General features: G+C 44.0%; 1 long non-coding RNA gene across 1 annotated transcript in view; it reads left to right on the top strand.

The window, feature by feature from the left end:
• The window catches only part of LOC134485188 (uncharacterized), a 154,308-nt gene extending 136,769 nt beyond the window's left edge, over positions 1 to 17,539 (top strand). The window contains exon 4 of the long non-coding RNA XR_015647585.1: positions 16,707 to 17,539. This is a non-coding gene — a long non-coding RNA (uncharacterized LOC134485188). The remainder of the gene's footprint in view (positions 1 to 16,706) is intronic.
• Positions 17,540 to 19,839: the final 2,300 nt, after the last annotated feature.

The raw sequence follows: 19,839 nt of genomic DNA, 5'->3' as shown, positions 1-19,839 counted from the left end.
ACTGTTGCGGAATAGTCATAAAATTCAGGAACTTATAAAACCTACCTTTCCCCCCTTCTACCAACGCTTTGCTACAGTGTATTTTTCCTCCCTCGCCTCCCCCCACCGTTGTTGGCAGCCCTGAGCAGAGTCACAGCTCCCCCCTGTGGCCTCCTGGGGGATGGCTTCCCGACCACACTGGAGACTTCCCTCTTCAGTCGCCAGTTTCCCATTAAGATTTGGAGACATTTTGAACCCAGAGTTGCAGTCCTGGCTTTGAGGGCTGAGAGGTAAGTGAAAAAGAAATCAGCTATGAAAACGATAACGTTGAAGCAAACGTAAGCTAACTCGGGCACCGGTGCTCATGTTAACAAGCAGCGATCGGCAGTTGAACCGGAGATTTTATTCTTAGGCATACACTGTACCCGTATCTCTGGAGTTGGGAAGGGGTTTGGGGACAGGGAGGATGCACTAAACCAGTTCTAAGCAAATCAAGATGCAAAGGCCTGCCCTACCATTGTCTTCAGGTGGGATGAGGAAAATCCCACACAAAATACTGGGCAGATTTGGGGAACACGTCCAGCTTAATGGAGACACTTTCAAATGAGTAAGGTAGAATGATCACCAACTTGGGGGGAAAAAAAGCTTAACGCATGACAGCAGCTCAGCTGGAACCCTGGAACACATACTGCATGCATCTTTGATCTTCCACATCGCATTAAGTAACAAAGACCAGAGGACTTCAGATATGTACTAGATTGGCTGCGTTTGATCACAGTAAAATGCTTCGTCCCATTTTGGACTATGGACTGTGTCATTGATTTTTCTACCTACCCCGACCAAAAAGAATAGACTCTTTCAACTCTGTCTAATTCTTTTAATTAGAGCATTATTGCTATACTGATGTTTACTCCAGTGCAATCTCTTATGAATTGCACGGGGCTTTTGGCGGTAGATTGTTACGCTGCCCCTGGTATCATCTGGGAAAATGCAACCACACAGTTAAGTCTGAACAGTAAAAGTAGTGGTTTTTGTGCCTGCCTCTGTGCATGCACAGGTGCTCATGTTAACACACGTACGCTGCTTGAAATCATTGCTTTTGGAAAACATTCCCATTTCATGCAATTCTACAGTGAGATGCGAGCACAGGACTGAATTGTGCATGTAGCACAACCGGCCCAGAGAAACTTGATACGGGTGGGGGGGCTCTGTCTGTATCAGAAATCACGGCAGTTTTCATTGCTGTAACCGGGGAGAGTTTAAAGGAAATCCTTGAATAGGCTGAACCCCATGTAACAACAGAACAGCCTGGATTCCCCCTCTCTTTGTCAGAGTCTTTCTTCATCCTTAGCTGGCATTAGGGTATCTGCTATTCCCTTCTTGAATCATTTGTTCTGCTGGTAATGTAGTTGGAGCACCTGCAAGCAGGCTGCGAGCATTCGGGAGCACTTCCTACAAGCCTACGAGCGGCCTCTCTGCCCCTTTAAGCGCAACTTAAGACAGCGGATTTGTGTGTGAGACCAGCTGCACAGTTAACAACAACGACAACAAAAATCCCAGCCCCTGATTACAAATTAATAACTCTTAAAGAAAACACAGACACTAGAATAACAGTCTTTGAAGACAGTAATTAGCATAATAGATCTCTTCAAATATCATTGTTTACGGCATGATTGGTGGTGGAATGCACTGTTGTATGTGTTTCTGACGCAAGCGTGGTTTTACTCTGGAAACTTAAGTGTTTAGGCCCAGGTAAATGGACAGGTATGAAGAGACTGTTCTTAGCATGTAATAGAAGTTCTATGGCTCTGCCTCTTAAAGTATGTTAAATAATAAATAACTTATTAAAGCATGTTCAATGTAATAATGGGCTTTTTCACGAATTGTTGTAAAAGAGAGATTAGAAAAGTAGAAGCCGCAGTCTTTGGGGGAAAATAACAGGAATTCTTAGCAGTGGGGTTGTGTAATGGTTCTATATTTTTTAAATGTGCCTGTATCCACCCACAGTCGTTTAAGTGCTTAAATAAGCACAATAAATGTAAATAATTTACTGCTTTGCAAACAGAAAATTGGGCAGAAAAGTAATTTTGAACTGCGACTTGGCTTGCAATCTTCCATGATTTGGGACCCTGTAAAATGTAAGCGGCATGCTGTTCATTAAGCTGCCGCGATTGAGCCCTCTTCGCGTTCATTAGCGATTAATTCAGACAGATATTTAACTTAATAAGGTAAGCAAATAAACAAAAAGGACGCATTCTGGGTCTTAAGGTTCTTAGACCTCTAATTGCTTTTGTGCCCTAATTATCAAGATTAACACCTTATAGGGTTCCCACTCCCTTCTGCCTTGCAGGGAAAAAAAGGACACCAGGGTGTTTTCAGAACCTTTTAGGAAGAAAAGGGACGGGCTTAAGGGACTCTATTTTCTTTTTTTCTCCCCCTTCAGTATTTATTTTTCTCTCTGAAGACAAAATGACCGCTTGCCAAAATGAGAGGTTCTGGCTTTCTAGGTTATATCTGAATATTAAAAAAAAAAACATAAAACAAAAACAAAAACCTCTTAGCTGAGCTGAGGAGTCATTCATGCCTCTGCTGAGAAGGGAGCTGGAAAGGGATCCCAGCCAGGATCCACCTCTGCCCCAGGAATAAATCAGGTTTTCAAGAGAGATGCGATCCACCAGAGGCTCAGCTTTACCCCTGTCTCCGGCTGCATCATCGAGACTTCTCTGAGGCTGTTAGAGTTAAAAGTTCATATTAACTTAAGGTCATATGTGGTTGTCAACACTTTGTAATTAGTGACAAACCCCATGCAAGTCCTTTAATATTTACTGTAATAATATTATTCATAATGGAGTCATTCTGTATTCATGTGGATATAATATGTAATTCCATTGTAATTTAGCATTAATTAATGTCCACTTATTGCAGTATATTATAGTATAGGAAACAATTTCTGATAAGAGACAGCAGTGTAATTTAAGGGCAAACCTGATTGTAATTTGAATAATGATATACATGGCCTCGTGTCTCCGGGCCCCTGCCCCCACTCTGATTCCCCTGTGTGCCCAGGAGCCTGAGGGCTCTCGCACATGCACATATACACATGCACACATATGCACACCCATCTGCACTCTCTCTGTCTACAGAGCTGAGTAGGAGAACACATTTAGAAGGGCTTAGAATCCCTTTCTAGCTATTTCTTGTAAGCGCCAAAGTTTGTGCCTTGTAAGAGTTTACATGGTCAGCATCCGGCATCTCCATGTTAGCCCCCTTTACAAAGAATCATGTAAGTCAGTTGCCCTTTAGTGAAAGCGACCGGTTTTTGTTTTTGTTTTAAAGTGGCAATTACAAAAACGCTTTGAAGATAAAAGCCAGTCTTCTCTGGCCTCTGCATCGGTTCACCCACCTAGCTACATAATACCTTCTTGCCTGCCTACCCATCCAAGAACAAAGTGAAAGGTGGCTGTTGTGTGGGTCACAGCAGGGCCATCTTGCCTCGCTGAGTCCTGGAGGTGCTAGGGTGGAGGTGGCCTGGCCAGCTGGGATCTCCGTGGCTTCCTGAGTCCTTGCAAATGCCCTCCCAGCCTCCAGCTGCTAATTGCCATTTGTTGGGCTTGTAAGCAGGTCTGTAGCCCCACTGCCATTCTCTTTTGAACTCCATAACATATTTCACTCGTTCTTGGGGATTTCCAAAGCTCCTTTTCCTTTAATTCTTTTCTTTCTTTAATGGGTGACTGGATAAATTCAGCAGTGGATTTTTGTGACACCGAAATAGCAGCTAAGTCTATGATGCAGTCTTGCTGTGTGGTTTAAAACTCCCACGCCATATGTTTTCTCACCGGAATGCCTCATCTTGCAAAATTACAGGAACCGAAGCTTAAAAACACAATTAGGTAGTTTAAAATGGAGTATTAAAGACATACCACATATATTCCTAAGCCTGCAAGGTTTTCTTTCTCGCCTATTTTTTTTTTTGGTTTGTTTTGTTCTTGGAGTATTCTGTGTTTGATTTTTATACTAATCACAGCCCATATTTTTTGGATTATGCTATATAGGCTGCGGTTAAATTATAAATGAAAGAGTGAACTACCAGACTTCTTGTCACACAGAGATTTTCATGTTGTTACAGAAAATGAAAAACAAAAAAGTGCTTCATGATGAAGGGTCCTTTTCTTATTTTGTTCAGCGGAACGTACACAGGTAGACAAGCAAAGCAATTTGTAGTGAGGTTTTTACAGTATTTTGAAAATAACAGCAGCATCCTTTCTGACCTCTGAGGGAAAAATGAAGGAAAGCTAAGTGCACACACATTATCAACAGAGCAGTGTCCAAGTGGCTCTTCCGGATTTCTCCTGCCTGTATGTCCGTCTTAGCAAAGACACACAAACGAGCACTCAGACATTCCCCCAACACACACACACACACACACACACACACACACACACACACACACACACACCATATGACCTATTTCAGCTCTGCTTTTTTGTTTTTTTGTTTTGTTTTGTTTTTTTGCCATGCTACAGGCCAAATTGAGTGACCCGAAACTATATTCTTAATTTGGGACTCTTCTATCTCCTGCTGTTTAAAAGGAAAGAGGTATAGGGAGCCTGTGTGAGCAGAGTATTACCAAACAAGGAATCAAATGACAACTTTGTAATCTCCCTACATTTTTGTTTCCTCATTAAACTTAGCTCAGATTCACTGTACATGAAAACATAGTAAAATATTTTATAGACATTCTGTATTACAATGCTCAAAGCTCTTGACCAAACTACCATTTTATGCCCCACTCCTACGGGGCTAAGGTTTTAATATAAGATTTATAGTCACAAAATGATAAACCATTGAGTTTATAGATGGTGGTACTTTGGGTCCCCAGCAAGTGTATTGTTTTTAAAAACTACATGTGATGCAGGCGCAAAGAATACCCGTCTGCATGAAATTTACGGGCATGCTAAAACATTTGGTTAATTTGTCCCAGAATTTATGCCAACTAGAATGTGGGAGCTGCGGGGGCTGGGAGGTTGTTGAGGCTGAGGCCACCAGGAAGGATAGTCTTTAAATGCTTTTTATATTTTTTGGTCTGTAGCGTCTGCTGGAGCGATGGGGTTCCCCATAAGCAGTGGGTCCTATATGAAAATCAATAACTGAGCTTATGCCCTTCCTCTGTGGATCAGAGTGTTCTTGGGTGTCTGAAGGAACATTTGATATGAAAGCTAAATAGCCCTGTAAAATATATTTCTTTGCCTTAATTATTTTTCATTCCGTAACAAAGGAGATACCGCCTCTCAGAGGCTGGAGCAGGCAATATATGGCTGTCTTCTTCATGCCCTGTGAGGGTGGACTTGGCTTTTGCTACCCTGGAAGCAGCTTTAAGGTCTCTCTTTTCTTTCCTGGCTTCATCGGATGAACTGCCTTCCTGAGATGACAACTCTTCTTTTGCACTGTTTGGAGGAGTTTGGTTTGGGGCTACCTCTGAGCAACGTGAACTTGGCCTTGCTGGTGACTTACACTAATGCCTCAGTTCCTATTAGGAATCAGGGCACCTGGGAAACAGCCCGGAGCTATACAGCTGATTTTTTTTTTAACCAAATTTGCATCTTTTCAACAATAATAGGAATGGCGTCCATAAATGCTTCCAGGCTTTAAATAGATGTTCAATGGTTGTTTCTAGTTTCCTCTTCTTGACTCCCTGGAGAAATGCTTCTCGGCCCACTCACTCCGGGCCTTCTGCTGAGCTGTGAGACAGCAACACTGGAGCCAATCACCTAAGACCCCTATCTGGACCTGGCAGCCAATCACCTAAGAGCCCTATCTGGACCTGGCAGCCAATCCCCTAAGCCAGGAGCCAGTATGTCAGGGAAAAGAAAAGCTAGGCTAACTTCTTCTGGGTCCACATCTTGTACAGAAGAGGAGAGCCAGTGTAGCCCTTGGTGCTAGGACTGCAGGGGTCCACCCAGGGTCTTTTCCTCTTAGAATGGTCGGAAAGGCAGTCCTGATAGAGGAAGGCTGGGCAGAGAAGCCTAATGCTCCCTAGAAGAACTTCGTGCCCCATGCTTCTTTTCCTGACCCATAGCGGGCTTGTGGTGGAGGCTGTTTTCTATTAATGATACAGTTGCATATGTTGAAAATGTGCCCAGCCTGGCCTCCCCTTCACTATGTACCCGAGGATGATCTTGAATTTCTGACCCTGTGATGAACCACAGCTACAAGGCACCAAGCATGGTTCAGGTAGGCTCTGTGCGAGCCAGCACTCGGCCAACTAAGCTGCATCCCAGCCCCGAAACTGCACCGGGTGATTATGCTACGTTTTTGCTGCTCTCTGTAACCGTTGGAGCTGGGACTGGTCAGTTTTTCTAGTGCTGTGTGGCTTCCATCAGACGGGACCTGTCTGTGGTTTCTGCCTATCCTGATAGCGCCCAACCCAGGATTCTGGATCAAGACTTCCCTCAGGATGCTCTGTCTTCTTCCTCAAGTCTTTTGAGGCACTGGAGAAAGGAAGTGTACACTATGCCTCTTACTGTCTTGAGGGCCTTTGCCCCACCCCACCCCCATCTCCTGCTGGATCGGTCAGAGCAGTAGTGTTCCCTTCCTCCAGCTCTAGAAAGCTGACTGAATTCTTTGCGCTATGGTAGACTTGCATTAGGAGCAGCCATGTGATAGTTAGCATGGTTCTGGGACTGTGGGCTGAGACGAAGGCCAATCTATCTAGAATTGTCCAGAATGCATGTTTGGCCTAGAGTGAATGTCCCTGGAGACTTACTTGGGAGTGTCCTGTGACAATAGCGTTGTCTTCTGCTGCCCAGAAACCCTTCCTAAGAGCAGTCTTCCTAGAGGGTAAGGTGTCAACTTGGCCATGCCTGGGAATCCCGTTGAGTGTGTGTCCTCCCAAATCCTGAACCCTATGCCAGTCTCAGCTCTGCCGTGCATTAGGAGCCAAGGCATTCTTACACAGTCAATTATAACTTTCTTGAAACATTACCTTTTAACTATTTTTAATATCTGTTAAAAAAAGATTTTGTTTTCAATTTTACAATAAGACCTGGGCTTTATCGCCATATGCTTTAGGGGCCGACCCATGAACAGGTGAGGCATTTCAAAAAATTAGCCAACAGAAACTCGAGTGGGTCTTCTCCAACTCTTCTGTTTCTTCCTGGTGGTTTCACTGGGTGGTTCAAGCCCATGTTTTATCTCCTGGTCACTGACAGGGAGCATGGGGGAAAAGAATGAAACCAGACCAGTCTCCTTGCTGGGACAAGAAGCCAGGCAGAAGGAAGCCAGAAGCCTGAACAGCCTTGATTCCCCTGGAGCCATAGGGTGTGCCCCAGAGACAGCTGCAAGCCACAGTGGGGGTGGGGGGTATCCTTACAAATGCCTTCTGGGCACTGAGCTTAGCATAGCCTCCATGGGTTCCCGCTCTCAGGAAAGGGAGGAGAGCCCACAGCTCTCACTGCACCTTCTTAGATTTCCCGACTCCTTGGGTGTTGGAAGGTAATTCCTTTCATGAACCCTGAGTAGGAAATGTGCATAAGGAATGTTAACTTTCATTAGGAAACGGAAAACCAAAGCAAGCCACCAGTAGAAGCCCCTGACCACCTAGCCCAGCCCTTCCAGGGGTGGTGGGTGTTAATTTCCCCCACTCTGCTTTGGCAGATCCCGGCAGCCATCCCTGCCAATCACCTTAGCAAAATATTACGGGCAAACTCACTAGCCAGAGGAAAGTTTCTTTCACACACACTTTAAATTCCCTTTTCAGGGTATGCGTCACCAGACAGGAGTTAGCCTTTGGGCACCCTCCCCAGTTTCTGTTGGTAGTAGATGAGATTATCAGTTACTCTGCTAACTGCAAAAGAGATTGTATCTACATGTTGGTATTTAAAATGCTAGTGGTTTAGCTCCTTTTAGAAAGTATTTCTCTGTACATGTGTTTGCCCCCGTACTTTGTTTCCCTGTCTAGGCTTCAGTAAGCCATGGACTAATATATCATGGATTTGCAGTTCATGGATTCGCAGTGTAGGCATATCTTGGCTCGGCTCCGCCGGTTTGTTAGTGTGCTTAACCTCTGCAGGACAAATGCAACATTGTAGCAGGAAGCTTTGCCTTTCCATGAGATCTGCTGGAATTTTACTTTATCAGATGTGCTCCTCGGCTCCCAGCCCAGTCATGGCTTTTGGCTGACGCTCGGCCACCACCTTCTCACTTTCCTGGGAACGCCATTACTTTTGGCCACACTCACGCTCTGACCTGTGCTACTTGGAAAGTTTTGAGATGAAGTCACTGCTGGTTCGAGTTACTGGACAGACACTAATTCACGCAGCTGGGTCCATTCAGGGGTAGCAGCACAAGGCCTTGACAGCCACCGTGGGTGAGAAACAGGACTGTAAGGAGGGGGAGGGATGTGCCAGGGAAGTGAGCCTTGCAGAAGTGGTCTGTGGAATTTGACTGGAAATAGGGAGGGGGGGTCGAGTTTTTCCACCGCTGCGAGTCAATGTGGAAAACACCTTCCTTTCAAACTAGGTGTGGAGTGAAAAACCCTAAGAAACAACCATTATTTATGTTGCCCAGTAACTAATGAAATCTAAATGCATATCTATCTAAATGCATGCCTGAGTGTGTACATGGTGCACACACTCAGGCAGGTACGCATGCACATCTGTATTTAAAGGCACCATAGCTGGAGACGGTAAGGCATTCTCTTTCATAAAGCACAGTGGCCTGTGTAAGCCTGCCCCCATGCAGTGTGAAGACAGGGATCTAAGGTCCTCAGGTTTGAGCGTAGGTTTATCCTCCAAGCTTTGTTAAGCCTAGCAGCCTCAGGGCCACTATCCCAGAAGATCGGGGGAAGGGGAAGGAAGATGACCCCTCCCCTGCCCCAGAGTATAACTCGCCTGTGACCCATACACTTTACTGCATAACGCCCAGATGTCCAAAACCATTTTTTGTTAGTGCTGTGAAATTTGATAGAACCTGTAATGTGATACAGCACACGGACTCAGCGAGAGAAATTATAAAACACAGCCCAAGTTCTATGTGTAAGATTTTCAGGAGTGCTTTTCCTAAAGGTTAAAAACCCAGAACAAAGCCCTATGGGAGTGGGGGCTGGCGGGGAGGGGAGGTCTCACATGGGGTCTGCTGCTGCCACCTCCTGGACCCTTCTCTCTTTGTCCCTTTCTGGTGCTGCCTTTTCTCCTAAGGCTTTCATGAGCAGACATTCATTAAGGTTCCTGGTGAAGCTTCCGTGGTCACAGCCTTCATAAACAACAGAAACACCTCCCAGATCTGTGCCTCTGTTTTAGAAGATGACGGCTTTGCCTGCAGAGGCAGGAGGAAAAGGCCCAAGGCCACACTGTGGATGGAGTTCAGATGAGCTCATCTTCTGGTACACGAGGTGGACAGGGAGCTGTGGGAGTTTTTTGTTCCCTGTATCATCCTCACAGTCTGGATACCCCTGGGAGCAAAGCTTGGCCTTCCGTCTCCTACCCACAGCCATGTCAATGTACTGAGAAACTGGTTCTTCGAACCTTTACAAATCCAAAGGAACACAGAGGTCTGGGTGACAGGAAGTTGAGGGCAGTGGTGCTTGGCACTTCAAGAGTGTCCCTTACTGATGTCTAGTGACAGGGTTAATGTGTAAGGACCCAGAGCAGCCCATGGGGCTTGTTCCTTTTCCTCGGGAGACTAGGCAAGCCTTGGAGATGCTGTGATGACTTTGAGAGCCCAACCCCTGATTTAACCATGTGACTCAGTTTCCTCATTGGTAACTGGGAAAAGTTAAACGGAATTTTTTTTTTTGTCTGTGATTTGTTCTGAAGATGAGAAGCCAAGAATGCTGGTTGCCAGCCCAGCAATGTTGGCCATGTTGAACTGCTTCTTTCTTTCCTGATAGTAAGTAAATGACTTTAAAACTTGCATGTGACTCCCACATGCCTGTCATAGGACTTTTCAGAAACGAAGATGGGTTGAAAACTGTAATCACAACCTCCTCCCTTGGTGACAACATTGTGAATTTGAAACTCTTTACACTTGTATTTTTAATACATTGATTACAATTGGTACGCGTGGTTTTATACATCCCTTGTCCCCTACTCAGGCTTTGGCCGTAAACTGTTTCTTATTTTGCATTAATAAACTTTGTATCCGGCCTTTACAGATGTCAAATGATCTCACAAATGAATTTAAAAGCAGTTATTAAACCCATTTTTACAGTTTTAGTATTGATTTGACTTTTCTTTCCCCCAAAAGTTTGCCCCCATGTATGATGATTACTTGGGGAAGATTTTGGAGAGGGCATTTCTGAGTGCAGGGACTCAGGAGCACGGCGTTCTGAAAGGATTTGCCTGGCTCATTGTCACCAACAGTGGAGGAAAGGTGAGGTTCAGGAACAGATGGCTGCTTCTCTGCTTTTCTGAGCCATCAGAAGTAGCCAGTGATTTTAAATGATATTTACTATTTAGTTTAAATCTTTTGTTTTAAATAGGATTTAACCTAAGGTCTTTTTCTTTCTCAAATTGTGCAAATCTTTTTGCTTTTCTCCCAGAATTCCACATGCGAGCTCCCCATACCTATCACCCCAGTGCAGCTCAAGTGCTGGGCTTGTTCTACTAGACTTACAAAAGCTATCCCTTGAAGTCGCTTGAAGGAAAGGTGGGCTATGGTTTCTCCTCCTCTCTTTACTTTTTTCCTTTTCTCTAAATTGCTTCTGTCTCTCCAGCTTTTGAAAAAGGCACCTTGGTGATTCGACTGCCAGAAGGGAGGCAGCAGCATCCAGTGACACTAAGCACAGTCTCTCTATCCACAGGAGGACAGCCTAACTATTACCATTTATGCCTTAATATCAACTAGCTCACCGCCGAAACCCACTGCAGACATAACCCCACCTTGGCAACTGTCTCAACCATCAAAGCCACTTGCTGTTACTTCCGAATGGTAGCACGTGGGGCAAAATATGAAAACTGTTTGTTCCGTGAGGAATTATGATGTTTCTAAGGATGCTTGAGATAGATGTCCTGGAGGTGGTTGCCATGTGGGAGTCAGAAACATTAGACTGCTAGGATGAGATCTCCAGGGTTCTCTGGCCCCTGTAAGATATTTGGATGGCATCAGCCTGAGCCTCTTACTCTGGCAGACACTACTGGCTGCTTCTGCCCTCGGCAGATATCACAGAGTTTTGCATGCAAGGTAGACTTGAGTTTCTCCCTGTTCGCTGCCTGAACTCTTCTGTCCTGGAAGTGAGCAGCGTCATTGCTTTCTCACTGTATTTCTCAGCCCATTAGTGAGAAATTCCTGAGCCTCAGATACTCTAGTCCTTTATAGGAAATGCATGTTTGCACAAAATGTGTGCACACCCCTCTATACTTTGAATCACCAGTACACATTATTGGTGTGTCAACAGTTGCTATTTCACATTATTATATATTGGCAAGGGGAAAATAGTCATCTGTGTGGCAAAGATATGTGTGTGTGTGTGTGTGTGTGTGTGATTGATGAGGTTTTGTGTATTCCAGGCTGGCATCTAGCTGGTTGTGTAACAAGGTTGACCATAAACTTCTTGATCATTCTGCTTCTAGCTCTCGAGTCCTGGAGTCACAGGTATGCACCAGCATACACGGTTTTATGTGATTTAATGCTCAAGCCCAGGACTTCACGCATGCTAGGCTAGAGCTCTATCAACTGAGCTCATGCCCAGCCAAGCCATGCTTTGTAAAAACACATATTTGCCTCATGGTTGGTTGAGCCCATTCAGTGAGGCATGCTTAAACAGAAAACCTGAGGCATTTTTTTTTTCTTGGAGAAAGATAATTGAATAAGAGGCTATGGCATAGTGGCACTCCACTGAGGACACATGCAGCCTTTGTCCCATAGCTGCTGCAGGGTTTTGAAGATGTCTCTGCTGACTGTGACATTACATTGGTTGGGGTCACAAGGGATGTCTGGAGAACAAGCAAGCATTAGGGTTGGGGACTTGAGGTTGTGGTGTGTCAAAGTCACTTTCATTTTGACTCTTTACTCATAGCCGTGTCCTTTACAGTCTAAGGGATTAAGAAACCCGAAGAGTTTGGAAAGTAAGCATCCACACCAATTAATACCTGCATACTTGCAGGGTAGGTTTTCTCAAAGACAGTGCCCCACGTGCTTAAGAAATCCTATTGGGTCCAGGAAGACCCAAATTGGCATCTGTAAAGGAAAGAGTGCCGTTTCTAGTGTTACCCCATCCCAAGCAACACGCAATTATTGTCATTTTAATTTGGAGTTTGGACATAAGTCTGTGAAGTGATTTATATAGACGAAGTTTGCCACTGAATAATAAATAAATGAGTTGCCAATAACTCTGAAATGGTGGAACAACACCTCCTTTCTATTGTCAATCATCTTTAGCACAAACTTGTGTGGTTAGAGCGCTGTAATGAGTACCTGCCGACTGTGTGGAGACCTTGAAGTTCCTTCTGCACAACCATAAATGAGAAGATGCCCACTTCAGTGTTCTATGAAAGGGGTTTGAGCTGAGAAAACTTACACACACACGCCTACCCACCCACACACCCACACCCACCACACACACCTACCCACCCACACACCCCATACCCACACCACTCTAAGACCCAAAAACAAAAACAAAGCAACCTATAACATGCAAGGATGACCAGCATATTAAAGGTATGCTTTTAAAAAATTCTTATTTTATACATATATATATACAATTTTAAAGATAATTATCCCCATCCATGCCTTGTAGTTCTTATTCAAATTGAGAGCCTAATTAATTACAGTGTCTATTTGAAGCCTTTCCAGTTAAATTTTAATAGGTACATGCTACAGCTGAAGCCCTTCGTTCCTACTCAGTGTACCCCAAAGTCTTATTCTTATGGCTTTAAGAAAAATATATACCTTCCCAATATCTCTCCAACACTTTATCTGTCCTGCGACAGAAGCTCTAGTTCTTTCTCTAATTAGGAGCCTGAAAATTATTTACTCTAGGTTTAAATTAAAGAAACAGACAAGCAATCTGGTATAAAAAGCAGAGTTCCAAATTCTGAGGAGAAACGAGTCTGTGTTTAATTTCTCTTTAGGCACAGAGCTACTCAGCCCTGTGTAATGGAAGGTTGAGGCAGAGTGGTCCCCCTCCACCTTGCCGCGGTGTAATGCAATTTAGCTTCATTAAATTACTGGAGGGCCAGTTACTTAAGCAGAATATTGATTTTCAGTCCGGTCCGTGTTTAACATAATTCTGCGTAGGCAACAGCTAATTCTGCATTTGAATCTAACACCCCAATGGAATTACCAGATGCCGCTTGACCACAGGAGGCCATGCAGCTGTCCTCTGCATGCCTTGTGACAGTCTTTCTTGCGTTTTAAGCCCTCTCTGAGATGTGGGTCTCCCCTTCCAGGGCCACCCACTGTAGTTGCTGTTCCCTTACTTAGGAGATAGTTTGGGAGAAAGGAAGCATTGCCTGTAGGGTCATAGTCTTAAAGCAGCTTGGACCATATAACCTTAAAAGATACTTGTGGTTAGAGCTGGGTAAGACCTGCAAGTTTCACTTGGTTGTTCTTTTGCACAGGTCTTAGGAGAAGTAAAACTGAGGCCCGACTTCAAGTTCAGGCTTCCTTCGCACAGGTCTCATGACTTTATAATTTGGTTGAAAACTTTTAGGTGGAAAAAAAAATCAAAGATCGCTTAGCATTAGCAGATGACTTCCCTTGTTGGCTATGAGCAGAGATGTTTCTGGAAACGTTTTCATCAGGCTGTGTGCCCCATGCATGCAAACCACACCCCCAGCTACTGAGCAGTGGAATGAGATGATTATGAGTTCAAGGCCATCCTCAGCTACCTAGCCAATGAAAGGCCAACTTGGGCGACATAAGACCCTGTCTCAGCAAAGAAAATAAAAACAAAGGAAGTTAGGAGAAAGTAAAACAAAGTAAAAGCTCCTTTATTTTTAGTGGATCACGATTTTAAAGAGAGTAAGTATTTTTGAACTTGAGAAGGAAAAGAATGAATGTGATTTAAATTTTTTTCAGTATCCCAGAGGGAGATTTTTGGTTTGAACCAAATCAGAATGTAGGCGTCTTATGTGGTCTGGGAGGATGATAAGAAGGCACAAAGAGAGGCCAAGGGACAGTGGCCAGGTAGCATACACAGACATCAGAAAGCACTGTCACTGCTCTCATTTCAAGAGAGAAATGATCATTGGGTCCGAGTCTGGCAGCAAATTAACTGCTTTAGTCTTGAGGGGCCTGCTTTGCCACAGAGATCTACACAGTGTCCATCTTTGAAAGCCCCACTGTTCCACCATCCATTCAAAGTGTAGGAGCCTCTTTAGCTGATTGTGTGGAGGGAATTCTATGTCCCCTGAGTCCCCAAAGGGACCCAAGTCAGGATTACCCCTAGCAAATGGAGGATGAAGCTTAGGAGAGTAGGCTTATTGCTTGGAATGGCTGACCCATACCACCTGTGACCAATTGGGAATTATCCAGCATTCCTTCTTCAAGATTTGACTGAGTTCTAACAGCTTTTGGGGGGCGGGGTGTTCTGTGAGGATCAGTAGTTTGTCCGCCATCTCTAAAGTGTCAGGTGTGCACACAGCTATTTTCTCTGTGAGTGTAGCTGGAATCCTCTCTAGCAAGGCAGAAGACAGACCACCATGTGGAGTAAAGGTGTAAGACTTTACATAGTAGGACTCTACAGCTATGTAAAGAAAAAGTCGGGGTTGGGGATTTAGCTCAGTGGTAGAGCGCTTGCCTAGCAAGCGCAAGGCCCTGAGTTCGGTCCCCAGCTCCGAAAAAAAAAGAAAAAAAAAAGAAAAAAAAGAAAAAGTCCAGAGGAGAACTAAATGTGGGATGTTTTGATCACCGTAGTCTTGCTATTCCAAGCTTTCAATAAAGCTGGAGAAAATATTTGAATATATACATAAAATTCTGCTACTTATGTACAGCATTTTCCTGTATCAACTCCCCATTCCCCAAATGATAACATATCTTTTTAGGATGTGTGTACTTTATGGAGGGAAAAACAGGTAAACACCTTTAAGTGACTAATTAGATGCATTTTAAGCAGGCTAGAGCAGCCTCATCAGAAGGCTTTCCACTTCCTTTCTAGCTCTGTCATTCATAAATATTTAACCATCAGGTGGGCTTCCTGTATGCTCTGTCCTCTATATTCCTGGTCCATTTTCAGTTTTACATATTTGCCTAATTGATGTAGAAAACAGCATGTGGTCTAAGTATGTATTTTTGTGTATGTGCAATGGGAAAAAAATGGACCTTAGACTAGTTACAGTATAGATCTTTTGGGCAAAGTAGCATCAAAAGGATTTTAGCTGATGTTTGGAAATTGTTGCAATATTCTATCTACATTAGGAACTGGCAAACATACTTTATGTCTAAATTAAATCACATTGAAGGGTGGATTATATATGATTGTAGATTATTTAGAAATTTGACAGTAAATAACAAAATAATTAATTTCACTCATTTTTATGTTATACTTTCCATTGGAGCCACGTGAAACAGGACAGCATGAAGGTATGAGGGTCTTACTATGTGCTTATCCACACACTCTATGAGGCAAGTACTGGCCAGTACAGGCTGGTGATGGTGGTCATTTCTTAGACCTTGTGTGTATCATGTTGACAGAGGAAGGGGATCTTGGAAATGAGCCACTTGTAAATATCCTGGACCCTCATTTTTTAGAGGACCCTGGAAGGCATTCAAGGATTTAGGATGAGTTTCAAAGAGTAGCTGCAGTTGGGGTCATGTTTTATAACGGCTCCCTCTGGTTCTTGATGGACAGCAAAGCTTTCACTGAAGGATGAAGGGAAGACGAAGTAGCCATCAAGAGATGAACATGAAACTCTAAACTGCATCTCTGGGGTAAACCCAGGAACCCTGGCCCATCACAATGCATAACTGCACTCCAGGTGAGGTCTCCTTCTAGACAGACCTTCTTTCTAGACTCAATGAACCATTGTTTGACAAGTTGTTAACATGGAGGGTCATTCCAGGCAGCTGGAAGACACTGTTTTTCCACCCTGTGCTGTAAGTCTCTGATACACGGTTACTAAACTTTCCCTCTAAGTCAAGGTTTCTTCCAAAGCTACCCTTTCTTTCACTGTCAAGGCTGAGGGGGGCAAACACACAGGTAGGAAGAGCCCAGTGCTTTCTCTCCATGCGCGACATCTCTACCCTAGTGTATGGGACACTTCCATGTTGTCGACATAATACATTCTGGATATGCTCACCACCAGGTGCCTGCACCTGTCCCTGCCTCACATGGTCAGAGTGGTCACAGCCATGATGCAGGCTAGCCAGTCATCTGGGCTGTCATGCTTCCTCATTCTGCCACGTTCGTTTCATCCTGGACCTTCCTCCTTCTGCTCTTGCTCCACTCAGGTTCCCAACCTGCTTCCAGTATGGCTCCCAACCTACCAGGTAACCCTGCCAACATTAGGATGGCACTTTCCTCCTTTGGGTGCTCTCCCAAAAGCCAGTCAGGTCTACAGACCCCATTTTAGACACATCTAGGAGTGTGTTTTATTAATCTTTGGAGGTCTTTCTCTACTCAGTTTTTTGATCACTATTATTAAGCATCACAGGTTTCTTTTTAAATTTCCATAAAAGATTTCCTAAATCTTTATATCACTAATATAAAAATGGCTAAAAATGACTATTCAGATCCAGTTTTTTTTAATATAATTCATGGAATGTGAAGTTGAGATTTTCTTTTTTTCCAGGAGGAAAAAAGATGATGGACAGAAAAGAAAACAACAGACAAGACGGATACCAAATTAACTTCTCTTATAATTAATAAGAGATGCCACGAAAAGAATACAGAATGCAGGGAAGCAACGGAATAATTAAAGCGAGTTCTCTAGAGATAAATTTAAAGTTTGAAGGTAGACACACAGCAATAACTTTAGACTATCCAAAGCCATCATTCCAGGATAAGGACAAGAGCAGCACGAGTGGAGAGGCAGACTGCCTGCAGAGGAAGGACAAGGACAGACTTGGCAACAACCCCAGTGCTTTCCAGAAGTCCACAGAACAATGCCTTCAAAGTTCCACAGTTCTAGCCTAACCTTCAGTTCTATTCCCACACTGTCACTCAGCATGAAGACAGAAGCTGCCTTTGAAGTATGCAAGGACATAGTAAAGCTCAGAACCTCAGCAGACATTTAGGGAGTTCTTTAATTATGTAACGGGGACATAAACTAAGAAAAAGGTGCATTCCTGAGACCAGAAGTCTGCCTATTAAACTCGCCACAGTGGGATTCAAATGTGACAGTTAAACAAGGTTACCAGGGAGCAAGTAGCACACTAAAACAGTTGGGCAGAGGGTATGAGGAGGTGGGCATCTGGACAAGGAGAATTTACGGCTGAGGGGATGTAAGCAAGAGCTTAGAAAAAGATGAGAGTGATTGAAAAATAGAAGAGAAATGAACTGTAACTCCGGTTCAGGAACATTTTCTACAGCTACGCAGGGCCAATTGGTCACCGAGAAAAGAAATGTAATTATTGTAGAGGTCTGACTGTTGTTGTAAGCATTGTTTCCAAATCCAGAGCAATGAAAATGATATCTGTTGGTTTTTGAGCATTGGAAAACACTTTCAGGCAAGATTCAGTGGTGACTCACTGGATCTCTATCAGGGTATATCAGCTATAACCTTGGTGATGCAAAAGGAAATGGAGGAATGGGGGAAGAGATGGAGAGGCCTGTGTGAAAATAGAACTAATTGTTTGATTCTGTGAAAGCAAGCAGTTAAGGAACCTAATCAAACGAGAAGAGAAGTGGGGGGAACTGAGTTAACTCCTTCTCTCACATAGTAATCATTACATAAGCAACTGTCTCAGCTTGCTTTTCTGTTGCTGAGAAAAAAACATTGACCACAGTTTACCACAGAAGGAAGCTGGAGCAGGAGCTCAAGGTAGGGCCTAGCTGCAGAAACTGAAGTAGAAGCCATGGAGTAACACTGACCACTGGCTTGCTGCCCCTGGCTTACTCACATATCTATGTTTTATGTAACCCAGGTCAACCTGCCTAGGAATGCCACCGCCCACAGTGGGCCAGGCCCTCCCACATCAATTAGCTATCAAGAAAATGCCGCCGGGCACATGCCCACAGATTAGTCTCTGTCAATTCCTCGGTTGAGGCTGTTTCTTCCACGTGATTCTAGTTTGTGTCAGGTTTACAAAAACCCACCTTCGCAGCAGCATTGAAAGTTAAATCCGGAAATATAAATAACTATATGCGCCTGGCTTATGAAATGCAGATGAAATTTGTTAAAAAAAAAAGACTGAACAGTGAACATGGAACTCAGGAAGAAATCAAACTCGGAAACTTTCTATTTGAATGTACCTGGATTATTCAATATACAGTCATTTTTTTTTTACATTGGTAATGTTTCTCTAAAGCATTTAGAAAGTATATTTTTTATTTTAAAAATTCTGTGATGATTAATAGTGGTGGTCAACAAACTATGTCAAGAAATGCCTTGGAGATTAACAAAGCATGATTCTGGGTGGGTCTGAGATGGGGTCTATGGAGTGACTGGTGTTTGAGAGAGCACCTGCAGTAGGAAGACCCACTCTAATGTGGTCAAGGACATCCAGGAATCTGAGATGGAGGAAGGACCAGTATGGAATAAACATGGAAAATGGCACATGATATAGCACAGCATGGAACCCTCCATCTCTCTGTATCCCAATGCCACGAGGAGAGCAGCCTCCTCCACTTCACATCCCCAGAGTCAATAATGAGCCCTGCGCCACCAATGTAATGGAGCCAAATGACCGAGATCGACACTTCTGGAACTGAGAGTCACAATCAATCTTCCCTCCTTCGGGTTGTTTCTGTCAGGTCTTCCTGCTATGGCAATAAGCTGGCAACTTAAAAATGAGTGTGGTCCTTTCTTAAAGCAAGTAAACCCAGTCCAGATGTTCCCCCTTTCACCATGTTTCCAACTAGGACCGAGGAACTGGCTGTAGCCTTTCCTTGTTTACTTCGTACTTTAAAAAAGATGTCTCACAGTGTCACAGTATGCTCCTGAGCCGAAAGAGAGAGAGAGAGAGAGAGAGAGAGAGAGAGAGAGAGAGAGAGAGAGAGAGAGAGAGAAGAGGCCATCCACAGCAGCTAAGCCCCGACCAATGAGAGTCTGCACTTTCTTTATAACATCATCCTAGATGACCCACTGGCCCACAATGTGGCTGTGACCACTACGACCAGCTGAGGATAGGCCAGCCTGATTGGCAAGCAAACCTAGAGTGCATCGGGCTCCAACAAGGAAGTCTCCGAGATGAAAAACCCTGTCTTTCCTTGCCCTTTCTCTTCTTTACCTTACTGTGCCCTTGTTTTATGAGTGCGAGCATCTCCAGTCCCTCTGAGAGTATATCCTAATTTACTTTACTGGAAATACGCCTTCTGTCCCAAATATCTATGTTCCTTCTTTGTATCATATTTCAAGGGGTTCTCTGGCCATGGAATGACCTTTCTAGCAGTTGTGGATTGTCCGCTGTCATATTATTAACTGACTGGAGCAAAACTGACTGGAAGCTCACTGTTGTCTGACTGGCAGTTTCGCTTTGTGTTTCTTCAGTATGGGAGGGGCCAGCTGTTGCCTAAAAAATACTGACAGGAATCTTAACAACTTATTTGGGGTCACTAACACCCATATATATGTTTTCTGCAGGAAGCTTTTACTCTTTGGGGACCCACATTCATATATAAGTGTCCTCGTGTGTTAAGTTCTTGGCTACTAGATCTTCTTTTAAAAGTAGCTGCTTGTCTGAAATCCAGCCTTTTTGTTATGAGACCAAGGGCCATTCATGCCTCTGTCTGCCATGTTTCCTGAGTCTGCTGGACTCTACTCC

Source organism: Rattus norvegicus, chromosome 1 (genome assembly GCF_021556685.1).
Source record: "Rattus norvegicus strain SHRSP/BbbUtx chromosome 1, alternate assembly SHRSP_T2T, whole genome shotgun sequence".
NCBI lineage: Eukaryota > Metazoa > Chordata > Mammalia > Rodentia > Muridae > Rattus > Rattus norvegicus.
The sequence above is the reverse complement of the archived record's forward strand: the minus strand, read 5'-3'. Positions and strand labels throughout refer to the sequence as shown.